This window comes from Symphalangus syndactylus, chromosome 5 (assembly GCF_028878055.3).
Source record: "Symphalangus syndactylus isolate Jambi chromosome 5, NHGRI_mSymSyn1-v2.1_pri, whole genome shotgun sequence".
NCBI lineage: Eukaryota > Metazoa > Chordata > Mammalia > Primates > Hylobatidae > Symphalangus > Symphalangus syndactylus.
In genome coordinates this window covers 30745814-30764578 of record NC_072427.2, presented here as the reverse complement: position 1 = coordinate 30764578, position 18765 = coordinate 30745814, and the positions used below count along the sequence as shown (strand labels likewise).

General features: G+C 47.0%; 1 non-coding gene and 1 pseudogene across 1 annotated transcript; one reads left to right on the top strand and one right to left on the bottom strand.

The window, feature by feature from the left end:
- The first annotated feature begins 5689 nt into the window (after window positions 1–5689).
- LOC129482241 (stromal cell-derived factor 2-like) overlaps window positions 5690–18765 on the top strand; it is a 30731-nt pseudogene continuing 17655 nt past the window's right edge.
- On the bottom strand, window positions 13224–13347 carry LOC129483779 (small Cajal body-specific RNA 20). The gene has a single exon (XR_008658275.1). It is a non-coding gene; the product is annotated as a small Cajal body-specific RNA 20 (non-coding RNA).

The window sequence follows — 18765 nt, the reverse complement described above, 5'->3', positions numbered from 1 at the left end:
AGACAGTGTTTCACCATACTGGCAGACTGGTCTGTAACTCCTGACCTCAGGTTATCCTCCTGCCTCGGCCTCCCAAAGTGCTGGGATTACAGGCGTGAGTGACTACACCCGGCCACTCTTTTTTTTTTTTTTTTTTTTTAAATAAAAAAGAGCAAAGGGCTGGGTGTAGTAGCTCATGCCTGTAATTTCTGCATTTCCAGAGGCCGAGGAGGGCAGATTGCTTAAACTCAGGAGTTCGAAACCAGCCTGGGCAACAGGGTGAAACCCTGCCTCTATGAAAAAATACAAAAATTATTTGGGTTTGGTGGTGCACCCCTGTACTCCCAGCTACTCGGGAGGCTGAGGTGGGAGGATTACTAAGCCCAGGAGGCAGAAGTTGCAGTGAGCCACTGCACTCCAGCCTGGATGACAGGGGAGACACTGCCTCAAAAAAAAAAAAAAAAAAGAAGCTTATTTTATCTTGTAATTATCATATGGATCCACTGGATCATTTGTAAATCTAAAGTATATTATGAGATCTTCACGATCTTATTTTTCCTATATCATAAAACATTTTGCTATTGTATTCTCTCAGGAACTATTTCATCATTACTCATCAATTATTCCCAACCATGCTTTGAAAAAAAGACTAAAATAGTAAGGAAAGAGAAGAATGATGGAATTGCCTGAAAGGAATGACTCAATAATGACATGAGTCATTGCTACGTCACCAATTTTCAGTTCTCTTATTGCCTTGTCCAAAGCATTAGACCGTCTTTCAAGAAAGTGTAAAAAGTCCAGAGATACCATCTTTGTATTTTTTTTTAGCTTTCATTGCACACAGTTAAGAATTCAGAATTGTTCATTTTCCTACAAAGAGGAAAGAGAAGGAAACTGACAGAGGAAGACATTTCACAGCTATTAGAGCAATCAGTAGATGAATGCAACGTGACAAACAGCAGCATTCTAGACTGTAATGATGAGGTAAAGGCATCGTATAAGCAAAATCTTCAGATGATGACATCATGGATGAATTTTCTCAAACCCAAGAATTGTCCCTATTTTCCCAGGGGTAGGGGAGAGCTAGAGAGGGATGGCTCTTTGCCCAGGGTCACTCAGCTCTTGCACTGTCCTGTTGCTCAGAGATCTGTGACTGAGCCAGCCCCTCCTGTAGCATACAGTAGATGCTTCCCGTGCAGGATGGGACAGGGCTGGACCTTGAGGTGAAGAGGCTGTCTGGATACCCGCTCCTGACTGCTAGCTCTTGGCCCACCTCACCTGCCACCTGTCCTTTGGCGTAGGGTTCCTGAGGCCATGGTTTTCCTCTGGGTGGTGACTCAGTGCCCACAGCCCGCCTTGCATGCGATCTTCCCCTCCCCTGGGCCTCACTGACTGCCCCAGCAAGAGGCAGCTGTGGTTTCCCCTGAAGCAGCAACCACGAACTGCCAAGCCCACCCCACCCCTCCATGTCCTAGCCCCAACCTCAGGGCCTCAGCTGAAGGAGAGATGGGGAGGCCTCATAGGCCCATGGCACTTGGTGTTTACAACGAGCTTGGCCCTCACAGCATGAGTGTGGAAAGTATTATCCCTATTCAATAGATGAGGAGAGTGAGGCCAACATGTGTGAGGGGCTTATTTCATTTATGCATTCATTCATTCAACAAGCATCTCTCAAAAGCCCACTAAAACCCAGGACAGCAGACCCAGAGACACGATGTCTACATGTACCTCAGGAAGGACTGGCCCTGGCGGTGGGAGGGTCATAGGTGCTTAGCTCTCTAGGGATTGCCCTCAGCTGCAGAGATTTGCCTCCTCTGCCTCGGCCTCCCATGCCTTTCTCTGGGCAGCCTCATATCCAAGGACTAATCCAGCTGGGTACTAATTCAGGCCCCGCTATTTAAGCCCCGTGCGGGGCGGTGACAGGTCATTCGGAGCTCCCAGTGAGGCAGCTGAGGCTGGGGTTGGGCCTGTCTTGCAGCTTGACTTCTCCCTCTGCCCAGTTTGGCCTCTTTGCGCTCCTTTCTCCAGGCGCTGTCTGCAGGAGCTCTCCCTAACAGACATCCCTCACAGTAACTCCGAGTCCAAATCCACTTCCTGAGGAACCCACCCTGCAACCCTCGGCTTTCAAAGAGTGGCCAGCCTCGTGACACAGAGGCACGTAAACCACCGGGGTGGGGAGAGAATAGGCCCAGGCAGACACAACCACCGGGGCCCAGAAAGCCGGCTTTGCTTTTGTGGGGTGTGTGGGCCGCGGGGTTCAGCACTGGGGCAGGGCAGCAAGGCAAGGGCCCAAGCGCCTGAAAACCACAGCCCACCCCCTTGGCTTGGAGAAGGGTGGGATCCCCACCTGTCTACCATGATTTTCTCAGGCCCAGTCTGCTCCAATAAGCAGCCCCCACTCGGCTGGACCCTCTCCCAATTTCCCTCCCCAAATACATACTCTGACTGTGGGTCTAGATGCCTCCTATGTCCTGAGTGCCTTGTGGCCAGCCAGCGGCAGCGGCAGAGCTGCCCAGAGGAACTGTGCTGGATCTAGGGGACATAGAAGGGAGAACAGGCACTTCTGGGACCCCAAGATCCCGTGCGGGGAGCACATCTGGGTTCCAAACCCACAAAAGGAAACGTGGCCAAGAAAGCAACCAATCTCCACCCCCGGCAGGGTTGGGCTGCACCGCCATACTGTGACTGTGCTGGCTACAGTCCTATGGTGATGGGGAACTCACAGCCCCATGCCCCTCCAACCAGAGGTCCCTGGGCTGGGCAACTTAGATAATTAGGAAGGTCTTCCTTCCCTTAAGGTCCTCCTCTGGCCTCTGGAGCTATGGGATCCGCTGTTCTTTGGTACCGGGAATCCACACGTGAGGCCCCATTCTTCTCCTAAGTCACTGTAGGATCTTGGGCCTCAGTTCTCCATCTGTTTAGCAAGGGAGAGCAGAGGAGAGCCAGTCCTTCCACTTCCCGCCTGCCCTGACATTTTATGACTCAGTGATACACTGACACCTGTCCCCTTCTGCCTCCTTGCTTTCTCTCCTCCAAGTTGCCCAGCTCCAACACCTTCCCTGCCCCTCCCTTGACCTTCCACCTCTCCTGGGCTGACAAGAGCTGAGGGTGGTCAGAAGTCGGCCCGGCTTCCCACCTGACACAGAGGACTGCTCGAAGGAGATGCTAGTCACTAAGAGCAGGGCAGCAGCTGTAACAAGCCAGCATTCTGGAAGCTCCTGGAAATCATATTGGAGAATGCTGGCCTGGCAAGGGGTGAGGGTAAGGGTCTAGGGTGGGGAACAGTGAGTTCTATATAGCAGGGGAGCCAGGACAAGTGCTGTCCATGCTGGAATGCTTCGTTCTGAGCAAGAATGACATCACAGACAACCCCTGCTCCATGCTTATTACCATGGGCTGCCCAAACCCCCACCCGCACAGGGAGGGTAGTGGGAGGGGCAGAAATGAATGGGCACAAGCTGTGGCGTAAATTCTGGTGGAGGTTGGAGGGAAATGATGCCAGAGCACCTAGCCAGGCCATAGCTGCACCAGCTCTGTCCCTGAGACAGGATTTCTGCAACACTGGAGAGGGATGGTACCCAGCAATCCATGTCTTCTGTGCCAGGCCCGACTTGTGTTTAATTGTATACATTATTAAGGGAACTGGTGGCAAGGGGCTGGGGCTCAGTCTGTGACTGCATCAGGGCTCAGTCTATGACCAGGTTCAGTGCTTTATCTAGGACTAGGACCAAGACTCATTCTGTGGCAGGATCAGGGCTTAGTGAGTGATCAGGATGAGGGCTCAGTCTGTGACGAGATCATGGGCTCAGCCTATAGCTCACATTAAGGATCCCCTCAGGGTGGGGCTCAGAGCCAGGGACATTGTGGAAAGTGTCTGAAGGCAAGGTGGGGTCAGCTGGGAGAGAGGTGAGAAGTGGAAGCATGAAGGCCAAGCAGTCCCTGGGCCTGAGGCCAGCTGTGTGAAAACAGAAACGGGAGTCAGGACTCCAGCTCTGCCACTCACTGGCTGTGTGATTTTAGAGAGTTACTTCCCTTTTTGAGGTCTATGTTGTCTTGTGCGTAAAATGGGAATATTAGGCCGGGCACGGTGACTCACACCTGTAGTCCCAGCACTTTGGGAGGCTGAGGCAGGCAGATCACAAGGTCAAGAGATTGAGACCATCCTGGCCAACATGGTGAAACCCCGTATCTACTAAAAATATAAAAATTAAAGGCAGGGCAAGGTGGCTCACGCCTGTAATCCCAACACTTTGGGAGGCCGAGGTGGGAGGATCACGAGGTCAGGAGATCAAGACCATCCTGGTTAACGCAGTGAAACCCCATCTCTATTAAAAATACAAAAATTAGCCTGGCATGGTGGTGGGCGCCTGTAGTCCCAGCTACTCGGGAGGCTGAGACAGGAGAATGGCATGAACCCAGGAGGCGGAGCTTGCAGTGAGCTGAGATTGCACCACTGTACTCCAGCCTGGGCAACAGAGCGAGACTCTGTCTCAAAAAAAAAGAAAAGAAAAGAAAAATGAGCTGGGCATGGTGGCACGCACCTGTAGTCCCAGCTACTTGGGAGGCTGAGGCAGGAGAATCACTTGAACCCGGGAAGCGGAGGTTGCAGTGAGCCGAGATCATGCCACTGCACTCCAGCCTGGCAACAGATCAAGACTCCGTCTCAAAAAAACAAAAGGGAATATTAGTTAGGTGCAGTGGCTTACAACATTAATCCAGCACTTTGGGAGGCCAAGGTGGGAGGACAGATTGAGCCCAGGAGATTTGCGACCAGCCTGGGCAACACAGTAAGACCCTGTCTCTATAAAAAATTTAAAAGTTAGCTGGGCATGGTGGGGCCCGCCTGTAGTCCCAGCTACTTGGACGGCTGAAGCAAGAGCATCACTTGCACCCAGTAATTCAAGGTTGCAATGAGCTACAATTGGGCTACTGAGCTCCATCCTGGGTGACAGAGTGCCACCTTGTCTCTGAAAAATAATAATAATAAAATTTTTAAAAGTGGGAATTTTTACTTCTGTCCTGCATTTGAGATAGTCTTGCTCTGAGTCACCAACATGCAAGTTAATATTTCACAAAGCACCAAGAACCCTTATCAATACCTGCCTCCCAAGATTATTTATAGGAGTGAGAATGCACTTCATGAGACAGCGGAAAAAATGGGGAGGGGTTGTTTGCTCAGTTTCCAAAGGAGAATTGCTTCAGACAGGAAAATCCCAAAAGGAAACAGCTTTATTGTTGTCATGGCTTCTCCTCATAGGTCTTCTGGTCAGTTTTTATTCCCCAAAATAATGAGTACAGAGTATTTACAGTCAGAGAATGCTAAAGGATTACAACAAAAATAGCAAGCTGTTTACCCCACGTCAGCCTGCTCGCCAAAAGCAGCCATTTCAACTTATTCAGTTGTTCTTCTGGTTTTTACTCTCTAAATAAAGCATTGATTTCAATTCTGGCTATCTCCCGAGAGGTCCAATTTAGATGCTGTCTCTAGGGCTCCCTATTGTGACAGAGGAGGTTCACTTACACTCTTTCTCCTCTCCTTTCAATATCATACCACCACAACTCTTGGTTACATTCACAATCACTAAAAAGTGTTTATAGCTGAAACAACTAATATACTATCTTTTTCAATCTCCTTTCCCCCACAGAGTTAATCATTGTCTCATTTTTTTCACTTGCTTATTTTCTTTGACCCATGATTAGAGATCTTCTGCAAAAACCCAGTAAGATGATTCTCAATACGGATTTTCGCTATCGGTTCCAGTTCCTTAATTTTTTTTTCCCTTGAGACACCCTTTCTGGAGCCCTCAGTTCTCCTGCCTCCATCTGAGCCAGAAGCTTTCCAGATCAGCAGCATAGTCGTCCTCCTGAGGCTTCCCTTTGCCAACATTCTGCAACGTCATTTCTTCTCTTTCCTGTATGGATCTCTGATTTTCCTGGGTTCCATTTTTTCTTTCTTGGTTTATGCCCTTCTAGGGTGGAGCACATCCTCCAGTTCCTTCCTGAGGAAGTTTTCATGGAAGACAATTTTTTTTTGTCTGAAAATGTCTATTTTCTACCCTCACACTGGGTTGATACTTTGGCTGGGTATATAATGATTTTCCCTCAGCAACTTTAAGGCATTGTTTCATAAACTTCTAGTTTCGAATATTGCTGTTGAGAGGTTAATGCTGACCTGGCTCAGATTCTCTCTCTTTTTTTTTTCTTTTTTTTTGAGATAAGAGTCTTGCTCTCTTGCCCAGGCTGGAGTGCAGTGGCACAATCTTGGCTTACCTCCACCTCCCAGGTTCAAGGGACTTTTGTGCCTCAGCCTCCCTGGGAGCTGGGACTAGCACCACCACACCTGGATAATTTTTGTAATATTTTCCCCCCAAGATGGAGTCTTGCTCTGTCACCCAGGCTGGAGTGCAGTGGTGTGATCTCAGCTCACTGCACCCTCCACCTCCCGGGTTCAAGCAATTCTCCTGCCTCAGCCTCTTGAGTAGCTGGGATTACAGGTGTGAGCCATTGTGCTACCCATTTTTTTTTTTTTTTTGAGACAGAGTCTCACTCTGTCGCCCAGGCTGGACTGCAGTGGCACAATCACAGTCCACTGCAGCCTTGACTTCCCAGGCTCAAGCAATCCTCCCACTTCAGCCTCCCGAGTAGGTGGGACTACAGGTGTATGCCACCACCCTCGTCTAATTTTTTTAGTTTTTTGTAGAGATGGGCCTCGCCATGTTGCCCAGGCTGTTCTTGAACTCCTGGGCTCAACAATCCTCCCACCTTCGCCTCTCCAAATGCTGGGATAACAGGCATGAGCCATGGGGCCCAGCCAATCTTTAAGTTCTTTAAACAAATGTTTTAGTTTTCAGAGTATATGTTTTGCTTTTCTTTAAAAAAAATTTATTTCTGGAAGATCTGGGGCTCCAAATCCAGCTAGGATGGCTGTGGTTCCACTACTGCTGTTTGGGAGTTTGTGGAGCACCGTGGGAGCATCCAGTCTGGCTGTTACTCGTGGCTCTATGGTGAAGCTGCTCGAAATGCGCTACAGTGTCCAACTGCAGTCACAAGATGTGCTCTATGGGTCAGGTATTGGGCAGCAGTGACAGGTGTAACCTCCATGGATGACAGCAACAGTTACTGGAGAATATGGGCAAGACCACCACAGCCGGTGACAGGGGAACCCCCATCAAGCGCTGCCAGCCCATCCGGCTGACACATGTCAACACTGGCTGAACCCTCCACACCTTTCTGAAAACCAGGAAGTGGGTGCTTTTGGTGAGGAAGGTGAAGGTAGTCACCTGGATGACTGGACCATGCTCTGTAACGGGCCCTACTGGGTAAGAGATGGTGAGGGGTGGTTCAAACATTCTTCCATTGAGGAACCGCTGTCTGTCACAGGAGAATGATATGGTGGACCCATCAGTGGGCAAAAAGATATGCATGGCCTGGCCTAGCCAAGCCGGAGCAACAACTGGAAAGCCATGGAAGGCATCTTCATGAGGTCCAGTGAGTTGTTGAAGGCAGGAGGCCACCATGCAGAGGCAGGAGTCTGGAGGCTCTGAGCCACTGTCACTACACAGTTTGTAGACATCTGTGCTGCTTCACCTTGGGATCCCTGCCACAAGTTCCCCGGGAGTGGCCATGTCACTACTGAGATGAAGATGTGCAATGGAAAACAGTGGCTGTGTTCACAAGCTCCAGCCCTGCACATTTGAATTGGTTGCTCTCCCAGACTTGGGTCAGTTCTTTCTGAGTAGAGGACTTCCTGGTGACAGGGTGGATGCTTTTTATTCATATTGGTGTCCGGAATTGGTGGGTTCTTGGTCTCACTGACTTCACGAATGAAGCCATGGACCCTCGCGGTGAGTGTCACAGTTCTTAAAGGCGGCGTGTCCGGAGTTTGTTCCTTCTGATGTTCAGATGTGTTTGGAGTTTCTTCCTTCTGGTGGGTTCATGGTCTCGCTGGCTCAGGAGTGAAGCTGTGGACCTTTGCGGTGAGTGTTACAGCTTTTAAGGTGGCATGTCTGGAGTTGTTCGTTCCTCCTGGTGGGTTCGTGGTCTCCTTGGCTTCAGGAGTGAAGCTGCAGATCTTCGCAGTGAGTGTTACAGCTCATAAAGGCAATGTGGAGCTAAAGAGTGAGCAATAGCAAGATCTATTGCAAAGAGCAAAAGAACAAAGCTTCGACGGTGTGGAAGAGAACCCGGGTTGCCACTGCCTGCTCGGGCAGCCTGCTTTTATTCTCTTATCTGGCCCCACCCACATCCTGCTGATTGGTAGAGCCCAGTGGTCTGTTTTGACAAGGTGCTGATTGGTGCCTTTACAATCCCTGAGCTAGACACAAAAGTTCTCCACTTCCCCACCAGATTAGCTAGATAGAACAGAGTGTGGACACAAAGGTTCTCCAAGTCCCCACCAGAGTAGTTACATACAGAGTGTCGATTGGTGCATTCACAAACCCTGAGCTAGACACAGGTTGCTGACTGGTGTGTTTACAAACCTTGAGCTAGATACAGAGTGCCGATTGGTGTATTTACAATCCCTTAGCTAGACATAAAGTTTCTCCAAGTCCCCACCAGACTCAGGAGCCCAGCTGGCATCACTCAGTGGATCCCGCACGGGGGCTGCAGGTGGAGCTGCCTGCCAGTCCCGCGCCGTGCGTCCACACTCCTCAGCCCTTGGGTGGTCGATGGGACTGGGCGCCTTGGAGCAGGGGGCAGCACTCGTCAGGGAGGCTTGGGCCGCACAGGAGCCCACGCAGTTGGGGGGAGGCTCAGGCATGGCGGGCTGCAGGTCCGGAGCCCTGCCCCGCGGGAAGGCAGCTAAGGCCCGGCGAGAGATTGAGCACAGCAGCTGCCGGCCCAGGTGCTAAGCCCCTCACTGCCTGAGGCCGGTGGGGGCCGCCGGCCGCTCCGAGTGTGGGGTCCGCCGAGCCCACGCCCACCCGGAACTCGCGCTGGCCCGCAAGCACCGCGCACAGCCCCGGTTCCCGCCCGCGCCTCTTCCTCCATACCTCCCCGCAAGCTGAGGGAGCCGGCTCTGGCCTTGGCCAGCCCAGAAAGGGACTCCCACAGTGCAGCGGCGGGCTGAAGGGCTCCTCAAGTGCCGCCAAAGTGGGAGCCCAGGCAGAGGAGGCGCCGAGAGCGAGGGCTGTGAGGACTGCCAGCAGACTGTCACCTCTCACTGGTAAGACACACTGAGGGGACATCCCTCTTAGCTGGGAAACTTCTAGTCCTCAGGATCTTGGCATCCTGGATTGTTAAACTTCATGACTTTATCCCAATTTTCTTTCTCCAAGATGATTTTTTTTTTTTTTTTTTGAGACAGTCTTGTTCTGTCCCTTAGGCTGGAGTGCGATGGCGCAATCTCAGCTCACTGCAACCTCCGCCTCCCAGGTTCAAGCAATTCTCCTGCCTCAGCCTCCCAAGTAGCTGGGATTACAGGTGCCCGCCACCACACCCGGCTAATTTTTGTATTTTTAGTAGAGACAGGATTTCACCATGTTGGCTAAGGCTGGTCTCTTAACTCCTGGCCTCAACTGATCCACCCTCCTCAGCCTCCCAAAGTGCTAGGATTACAAGTGTGAGCCACCTCCAAAATGATTTTTTTTAAAGAAAGAATTTTATTATTAGCCTCTGTGTTATTTATTAGGTGTGCTATTTCATGATTTGCTTTATTCTTGAGTTCTAAGACTCTTTTGAGATGCTGGGAACCTTCAACGTGGGGGCCTTTTAAGAGCTTTACTTGCATCCGAACCTTTTCTCTTTCTACTTTCATTTCTCCGCAGGTACCTCATTTTAAATAGATTTTTGAGTAATTATGGCCAAAGACTCTCAAAGAATACAACATAATAAACAGCCAAACAATTTTATTCCGAAGTTGTTGGGGTGATCAGACCCAACACCAGGCCGTGGGGGCTACGAAGTCCGGCGGAATCAAAGGAATGAGAAAAGACAAGAGAGAAAGTCGGACCAGGGGCCCAACGATACGGAGACTGGGAAGGCCCTGCGTTCTGGGGGCCCAGGCTATTTATTGGTGATCAAAGAAAGAAACAGGTGTTGAGGATGTAGAGGTTGAAAGGAAGCAGTGTATCAAGCGAATGAGCTACAGCTGTGATGGTTTAGCATTTTCTTTGAAACATATGGCTACTTGAGATAATGGGAGTGCTAGAAGCAAGGAGCCAGCAAATCTAGACACATTCCAAAGGCCACGAGGGGTTTTAGACCCTGGACCCCGGACATGTTCCAAGCCCTGCTCAGCTTCTCTCCCAACAGTCAGCTTTTCTCCCAACAGTAAGTATTTTATTCTTTTTGATGCTATTGTATATAGAATTGCTTTCTTAATTTCATTTTTATATTGTTCATTGCTAGCATAAAGAAATATGGTTGACTTTTATATATTGATATTATACTCCTCAAACTGATTGAATTCATTAGTTCTAGTAGTTGTTTTTAGTGGATTCCTTAGGATTTTGTCTATTCAAGATCATATGCTCCGCAAATAGAGATGGCTTTACTTCCTCCATCCCAATTTCAGTGGGATTTGAAATTAAATTTTAATTGCCCTGGCTAACTGCCCTGGTTGAATCTCCAGTACAATGTTGAGTAGAAGTGGTGAGAGTGGACATTCTTCTGTGGCTCCTGATCTTAGGGGGAGGTTTCAGTTTTTCACCATTAAGTATGAAGTTGGTGTTGGGTTTTTCATAGGTGAACCTTAACAGGTTGAGGAAGTCCCTTCTATTCCTAGTTTGCTGAGTGTCTTTATCATAAAAGAGTGTTGGATTTTGTCAAATTCTTTTTCTGCATCATTGAGATGATCTTGTGGTTTTCTTCCTTATTCTCTAATATGGTGCATTGGATTGATTCATTTTCATTAAGTCCAGCCAAACTTGCATTCTTGGGAAAAATCCCATTTGGTCAATCTTATTCATATGTTGCTGGATTCAGTTAGATAGTATTTTGTTAAAGATTTCTATATCTATACTGACAAGGGATATTGGTCTGTAGAATTTTTGTTTCTGTTTTTGTTGTAATGTCTCTCTGGTTTTGGTATCAGGATAACTGGCCTCATAGGTTGAAGTATTCTTTCCTCTTCTAATTTTTGGAAGACTTTATGGAGAATTGGAGTTCATTCTTCTTCTTCAACTGTTTTAATATTCACTGGTGAAATCATCCCTATTTTTTCTTTGTGAGAAGTTTTTTGATCATATATATAGATATTGCATACTGTCACCCTGCTACATTTGCTTATTAGTTCTATTAGTTCTTAAAGTCCGTTCCACAGGGCCAGGTGTGGTGGCTAACACCTGTAATTCCAGCATTTTGGGAGGCTGAAATGGGAGGATCACTTGAGCTCAGGACTTCAAGACCAGCCTGGGCAACATAGTGAGACCCCCATCGCTAGAAAAATAAAATAAAATACACTTCAAAGAATTATCTACATACATGTCTTCTGCAATTAAAGACATTTTTACTTATTTTCCAACCTGCATGCCTTTGTTTTCTTTTCCTTCCCTGATTTCACCAGCTTGAAATTCCAGGGCAATGTTGAATAGGAGTGGGGAGAGAGAATGTCCTTGCCTTTTTCCTTATCTTAGGAGAAAAACATTCAGTCTGCACCATTAAGTATTAACTACTAGCAGTACTTTTTTGGTAAATAGTCTATTGTGAAGTCCCCTTTTTTATTGCTGATTTTGGCAATTTGTGTTTTCTCTGTATTTTTCTTGGTCTCTATTAAAGCTTGTCAATTTTGTTGATCATTAAAAAAAGAAAAACAACTTTTGGGCCGGGGGCGGTGGCTCACGCATGTAATCCCGGGACTTTGGGAAGCTGAGGCAGGCGGATCACAAGGTCAAGAGATTGAGACCATTCTGGCCAACATGGTGAAACCCCATCTCTACTAAAAATACAAAAATTAGCTGGGCATGGTGGCACATGCCTATAGTCCCAGCTACTCGGGAGGCTGAGGCAGGAGAATCACTTGAACCTGGGAGACGGAGGTTTCAGTGAGCCGAGATTGCGCCACTGCACTCCAGCCTGGCGACAGAGTGAGACTTCATCTCAAAAACAAACAAAACAAAAAAACAAAGGGCCGGGCGTGGTGGCTCACTCCTGTAATCCTAGCACTTTGGGAGGCCGAGGCAGGTGGATCACAAGGTCAGGAGATCAAGACCATTCTGGCTAACATGGTGAAACCCCTTCTCTACTAAAAATACAAAAAAAATTTTCCGGGCATGGTGGCGGGTGCCTGTAGTCCTAGCTATTCGGGAGGCTGAGGCAGGAGAATGGCGTGAACCCAGGAGGCAGAGCTTTCAGTGAGCCGAGATCGCGCCACTGCACTCCAGCCTGGGTGACAGAGCGAGACTCTGTCTCAAAAAACAAAAAACAACACAAAAAAACACCAACTTTTGGTTTTATTAATTTTTTTATTGTTGTTTTTTTCTATTTCATTGATTTCTGCTCTTTATTATTTCCCTTTTCTTTCTTTGGATTTGATTTCCTTTTCTTTTTTGAACCACTTGAGGTGGAAGCTTAGATTATTGATACTTGATCCGCCTCCCATTGCAGCATAAGCATTTAAATTATTTAAATTATAAATTTACTTCTAAGACTGGGCACAGTCGCTCACATCTGTAATCCCAGCACTTTGGGAGACTGAGGCAGGCAAATCACTTGAGGTCAGGAGTTCAAGACTAGGCTGGTCAACATGGTGAAACCCTGCCTCTACTAAAAATGCAAAAATTACCCAGGAATGATGGTGTGCACCTGTAATCCCAGCTACTCGAGGATGAGGCAGGAGAATCGCTTGAACCCGGGAAGCAGAGGTTGCAGTGGCTGAGATCACGCCACTGCACTCCAGCCTGGGCGACAGAGCAGATCACTTGGCTGGTCTTGAACTCCTGGCCTCAAGTGATCTGCCCACCTTGGTCTCCCAAAGTGCTGGGATTACAGGTGTGAGCCACCACACCTGGCACCCTGATGGGATTTTGACTGGTATTGCATTAACTCTGTTGATTGCATTGGGAAGAGTTTGTCACTTAACCATATTGATTTTTCTACTTTATAAACATTTATGTAGATATTTTTTAGTTTCTCTCATCGGTTTTGTTTTGTTTTCAGCATACTGCTCTTGCACATGTTTTGTTAGATTTATACAATGTAGGAATCTGTTTCTTATGCAATTCTAAATGGTACTTTTCAAAATTTCCAATTTATTTGTTTATTGCTAATCTATAGGAATACAATTGATTTTTTCTTCCTTCTACAAATGTCTGAGGTAGGAAAACAAGGCTGCCCAGGTTGTGGCAGCCCTGATAATCCTCAAAGGCTGATCTTGGCCTCCAGCCCTGACTGAGGAGAAAAGGGGCCACCCATAGCCCCTTTGGCACAATTTGTTTTTCTATGTTGACCTCATATCCCATAACTTTGCTTAACTCATTCATTGTAGGAGCTTTTTGTAGATTCTTTGTGATTTTCTATAAAGACAATTGTGTATTCTGCTAACAGAAACAGGTTTGTTCTTTGCCAGCCTGTAGGCCTTTTATTTGTTTTTCTTGACTTCTTGCACTGGTTAGGGCCTCTAGTAAAATATTGAATGGATGTGTTAAGAAGGGGTATCCTTGCTTCTTCCTGAACTTAGAGTGAAAGAATTCAGTTTCTTACCATAAAATATGACAGTAGATGTAGGGTTTTTGTGAATGTCCATCATTGACTTGAGGAATTCCCTTTAATTCTTAGTTTGCTGAGAGGTTTTTATCAGGAATAAATGTTGAATTTCTTCCATATCTCTTAACTTCTCTTTCATATTTCACCATTTTTTCATTCTTTGCTGAATTTTTAGTAATTTCTTAAACTATTTTATTTTATTTTTGAGACAGTCTCACTCTGTCGTCCAGGCTGGAGTGTGGTGGCGTGACCTTGGCTCACTGCAACCTCCGCCTCCCAAGTTCAAGTGATTCTCATGCCTCAGCCTCCCGAATAGCTGGGATTACAGGTGCCCGCTACTATGCCCGGCTAATTTTTATATTTTTGGTAGAGACAGGGTTTCGCCATGTTGGCCGGGCTGGTCTCAAACTTCTGACCTCAAATGATCTACCTGTCTCAGCCTCCCAAAGAGCTGGGATTACAGGTGTGAGCCACTGCACCCAACCTCTTTTGAGGTTTTAAATCTTAATAATTATAGTTTCATTCCTGGGAGTTTTATTTGGTTCATCTTCAGATATGCCTAATTAATTTAATTAGTTTCTTTGCCATATTTTCAGTATCATTTTACAGTTCTTTTTTTTTTTTTTTTTTTTTTTTCAGACAAGGTCTTGCTCTGTTTCCCAGGCTGGAGTGCAGTGGCACCATCTTGGCTCACTGCAACCTCCACCTCCCGAGTTCAAGAGATTCTCCTGCCTCAGCCTCCCGAGTAGCTGGAATCACAGGCGTGCACCACCACACTTGGCTAAGTTTTGTATTTTTAGTAGAGACAGGGTTTTGCCATGTTGGCCAGGCTGGTCTCGAACTCTTGACCTCAAGTGATCCACCCATTTGGCTTCCCAAAGTGCTGGGATTACAGCTGTGAGCCACCGCACCTGACCCGTTTTACACCTCTTTAAACATATTAAAATTTTTTTCAACTGAGCATGGTGGGTTCATGCCTGTAATCCCAGCACTTTGGGAGGCTGAGGTGGGCAGATCACCTGAGGTCAGGAGTTCGAGACCAGCCTAACCAACACGGAGAAACCCCATCTCTACTAAAAGTACAAAATTAGACAGGCGTGGTGGCTCATGCCTGTAATCCCAGCTACTTGGGAGGCTGAGGCAGGAGAATAGCTTGAACCCAGGAGGTGGAGGTTGCAGTGAGCCAAGATCACACCATTGCACTCCAGCCTGGGCAACAAGAGCAAAACTCCATCTCTCTCTATATATATATATAATAAATATATATAAAATAATTTATTATATGTCATATAGTTATTATATATTATAATTATATATAAATATATATTATATATAAATACATATATTTTTATATATTTACATATAAATATAATATATTATATATAATATATATTTTTCTGTGTGTGTGTGTGTGTGTATATATATATATATATATATTTTTTTTTTTTTTTTAGAGAGAGAGAGATGGGGTCTCACTCTATTGCCCAGGCTGGTCTCAAACTCCTGGGCTCAAACGATCCTCCTGCCCAGGCCTCCCAGAGTGCTGGGATTACAGCCAAGTGCCCGGCCTGAAACACTTATTTTCTATCCTGCATCTCATCATTCTGTTTTATGTAGTATTTGTGGGTCTCATCTTGTTATTCGTTGTTTCTGCTGACTCATGCTCTTGTGGTTTGTTTCTTTTTGAGTTTATTGATGTTTAATTATGAGCTTATGTTCCTTGAAATTCTTTGTGGGAAGTCTTTGAATCTGTGTTTAAAATATATTCTTCCAGAAAGGATTTTTGTTTGCTTTTGCCAGGCGCCTAGGGGTACTTCCAACTCAGATCCACTTAAAAATTGTTTTTGGCTTAGTGTTTTTCCAATCACATAGGGAATATGATGTTGGGCTTTTCTCTATGTGACTATTAGCTTGTTATGCATTTTACTGGATTTCTTTTAGCCTGTGTTACCTCTCCAGCACAGCTAAGTGGATACGGCAAAGTCTTCTGTGGCTGAGTTGTTTTCTCCCCATTTCTCCCCTAGGGCACTGGCTTTTGAGAAGTCCCAAATTTGGGGGAGAAAAGTAATCTTTGATAACCTACTTCCCAGGACCAGACCTCAGGTCTTTTCTTCTCTTTCCTCATTTTGTTTCCCCTAAAAGCAAAGCCTCAGACAAAGGTTTTTGTGTAATTAATTTTGGAAGTAATCCTAGGGAGTAGGAGTGAGGGCTGGAGAGAGAAAGAAAGAGGGAAGCCCGGGACAAGGTTGCGTTATCAAGGGGACCTCTGATAGGTGCTTGATTCCATAGGATCTTCCAAGGAGTCTTATGAAATGGGAGATACAAAAAAGACACATTGAGTATTTGCTTGTGTCACTCATTGGTCAAGAGTGGTCTCACAGACATGAACTCCCTTGAACTTGGGGTCTGCGCATGCATAAGGGTCCAGGGGATTCCCAAGAGCATTTGCCCTGTGGGGTCAGTGAGACTCAGACAGGAAGGGAGGGGTGGGCTCCATGTGCCCAAGGTGAGGCAGCACCTGCATGAGGCCCACAGAACACTCATCACCTCAGCAGTGGCCAGAATCAGAACTGGGGCCAAGCGGACTGAAGTGGTGCCCAGCAGGTGCCTGGCACGCTGGCCATTTACAACCCAGAGCCTCAGGAAGCACAGGCCCCAGTGCAGGCTCACCCTGATGGGGTCATGCTCTTGTTATTCTGGCTTCTGACTGATTCCCTGTTTAACACCCTTTCATCTGTGTTTTCACACACACGTTTTTGATATTCATTCAGCATTTTTAGAAAGGGATTTCTCTATTCAACTAGTCTGCATATTTCCAGATAGAGAAATAAATCGTCATTGTTTTCAAATGTTTACATATACTTTATTTTTAAATAATAATAATAATAATAATTATTATTATTATTATTTGAGATGGAGTCTCGCTCTGTCGCCCAGGCTGGAGTGCAGTGGCACGATCTTGGCTCACTGCAACCTCCTCCTCCTCCTGGGTTCAAGTGATTCTCCTGCCTCAGCCTCCCAAGTAGCTGGGACTGCAGGCGCGTGCTACCACGCCCGGCTAATTTTTGTATTTTTAGTAGAGATGAGGTTTCACTATGTTGGCCAGGCTGTTCTCAAACTCCTGACCTCAAGTGATCCTCCTACTTCGGCTTCCTAAAGTGCCGGAATTGCAGGCATAAGCCACCGCGCCCGGCCTCAAAATGTTTATATATGCTTTAATATTCTTTTCATTATTATTTGCTAAGTATTGAAACCAAGCATTCCTTTCTGGAGTTCCCATAAGTCACCTTTGTGCCCTGTTTTGAAAAACAGGCCAGTCAATAATGACAGCAGCAACACAGCAGCTCCCAGCTTTTGAACACCTACTATGTGGCTGACACCTGCTGTGGCTTTATAGGCACTATGTCAGCGAATTCTCAAAACTACCCTAAAATAGTCACTCTGGTTCCCTTTTTTATTCTTTATTTATTTTTTATTTTTAAAATTGAGACAAGGTTTTGCTATGTTGCCCAGGCTGATTTCGAATTCCTGTGCTCAAGTGATCCTCCCACTTCGGCTTCTGGTTCCCTTTTCCCAGCCACTGGTTCCCTTTTCACAGAAGAGGAAACCATGGCCTGGGAAGGGGCCAAGGCCACATAGCATTTAAGTCAAGCTTGTCCAACCCACAACTCATGGGCCACATGCGGCCCAGGATGGCTTTGAATGCAGCCCAACACAAATTCATAAGCTTTCTTAAAATATTATAATTTTTTTTTTTTTTTTTTTTTACAAAAATTTAGCCGGGCATGGTGGTGCATGCCTGTAGTCCCAGCTACTTGGGAGGCTGAGGCAGGAGAATTGCTTGAACCTGGGAGGCGGAGGTTGCAGTGAACTGAGACTGTGCCACTGCACTCCAGCCTGGGCAATAGAGTGAGACTCCATCTCAAAAAATAAAATATAAAATAAAATAATTTTTTTTTGCAAATTTTTTTAAGCTCATCAGCTATCATTAGTGTTAATTTTATGTGTGGCCCAAGACAATTCTTCTTCTTCCAATGTGGCCCAGGGAAGCCAAAAGATTAGACACCCCTGATAAGTTGTTGAGCTAGGATTGTGTCCAAAGCTTCCCCACTTTTACTACATCGCATGCCTTTCTATGGAAAAAAGCCTTCCCTTCTTCTCTAGTACTTCTCCCAAAACACACACTCATATAGAGTAGCACGTGAGATCCAGCGCCCCTTGGCAGCCGATTGCAGTGGGTAAGCTGACCTCGGGGTTGCAGGGCGGCGGGGGGGGCAGTCAGCACACAGAGCTTTCCTATCCCCCCAGGAAACCTGCAAGGACCCCGGTAGGCCTTAGATGGCCAGAGTTGGCAAATCCTAATTGGGAGGCAAATTGGGAGAGCCCACTGCCCTTGCAGACTGGTTACTGTCCCCGCTGGAGCCCTGCAGAAGTGGGTAGAAATCCAGGCCCAATGAAGGTACCAAGCCAGAGCCACCTGCCCCCTAGTACCCCAGCCTGGGGGGGCCACCCAGTGAGCATTTCAGTCTCCTCGGGGGATGTAGTGAAGGTAAAAAGCAAGTTGCAACCTGAAAGCTGGGCATTCCAGGTATAGGGCTCTTTCTGGTTAAAATGTGTGGGTATGGGGACTAGGGGAGGCTTGGGAGAGGCTGTCCCCAGAGTTTCTATGAGTGTGTATATACTTTGAAACACTTAGAACCTTATTGTCAGCATGGACAGACAGGGACCTTGGGGACAGAGGGACATTAAGGCCAACATCTTGTTTTACAGATCAGTAAACTGAGGTCCAGAGACCCATGGCCTAGTGAAGGAGGTTCAAGTGCAGGCCTTCCTGACCACAGCGTACCGCCAAGGCTCCTTCTCTACACCACTGCATGTGTGTGTGTGTGTGAGTGGGCAGCTGCACACCATCGTATACATAAACGAGTTTATGCATGGAGTACATGTGCTTTATGGTGCAGGGGTGAATGCACAAAGGCGTGTGTATGTGGGGGCTGGGGGTTATATTAGCAGGCTGAGCAGACTGTAACAAGGGGACACACGTCTCTGTTTTGGGCCAACCCATGTTTAGAGAAGACAGGAGCTTTCTCATGCACAGGCGCCAAGGGAGGAAAGTGAACCCAGGTTTGGGCGGTCTGTGGT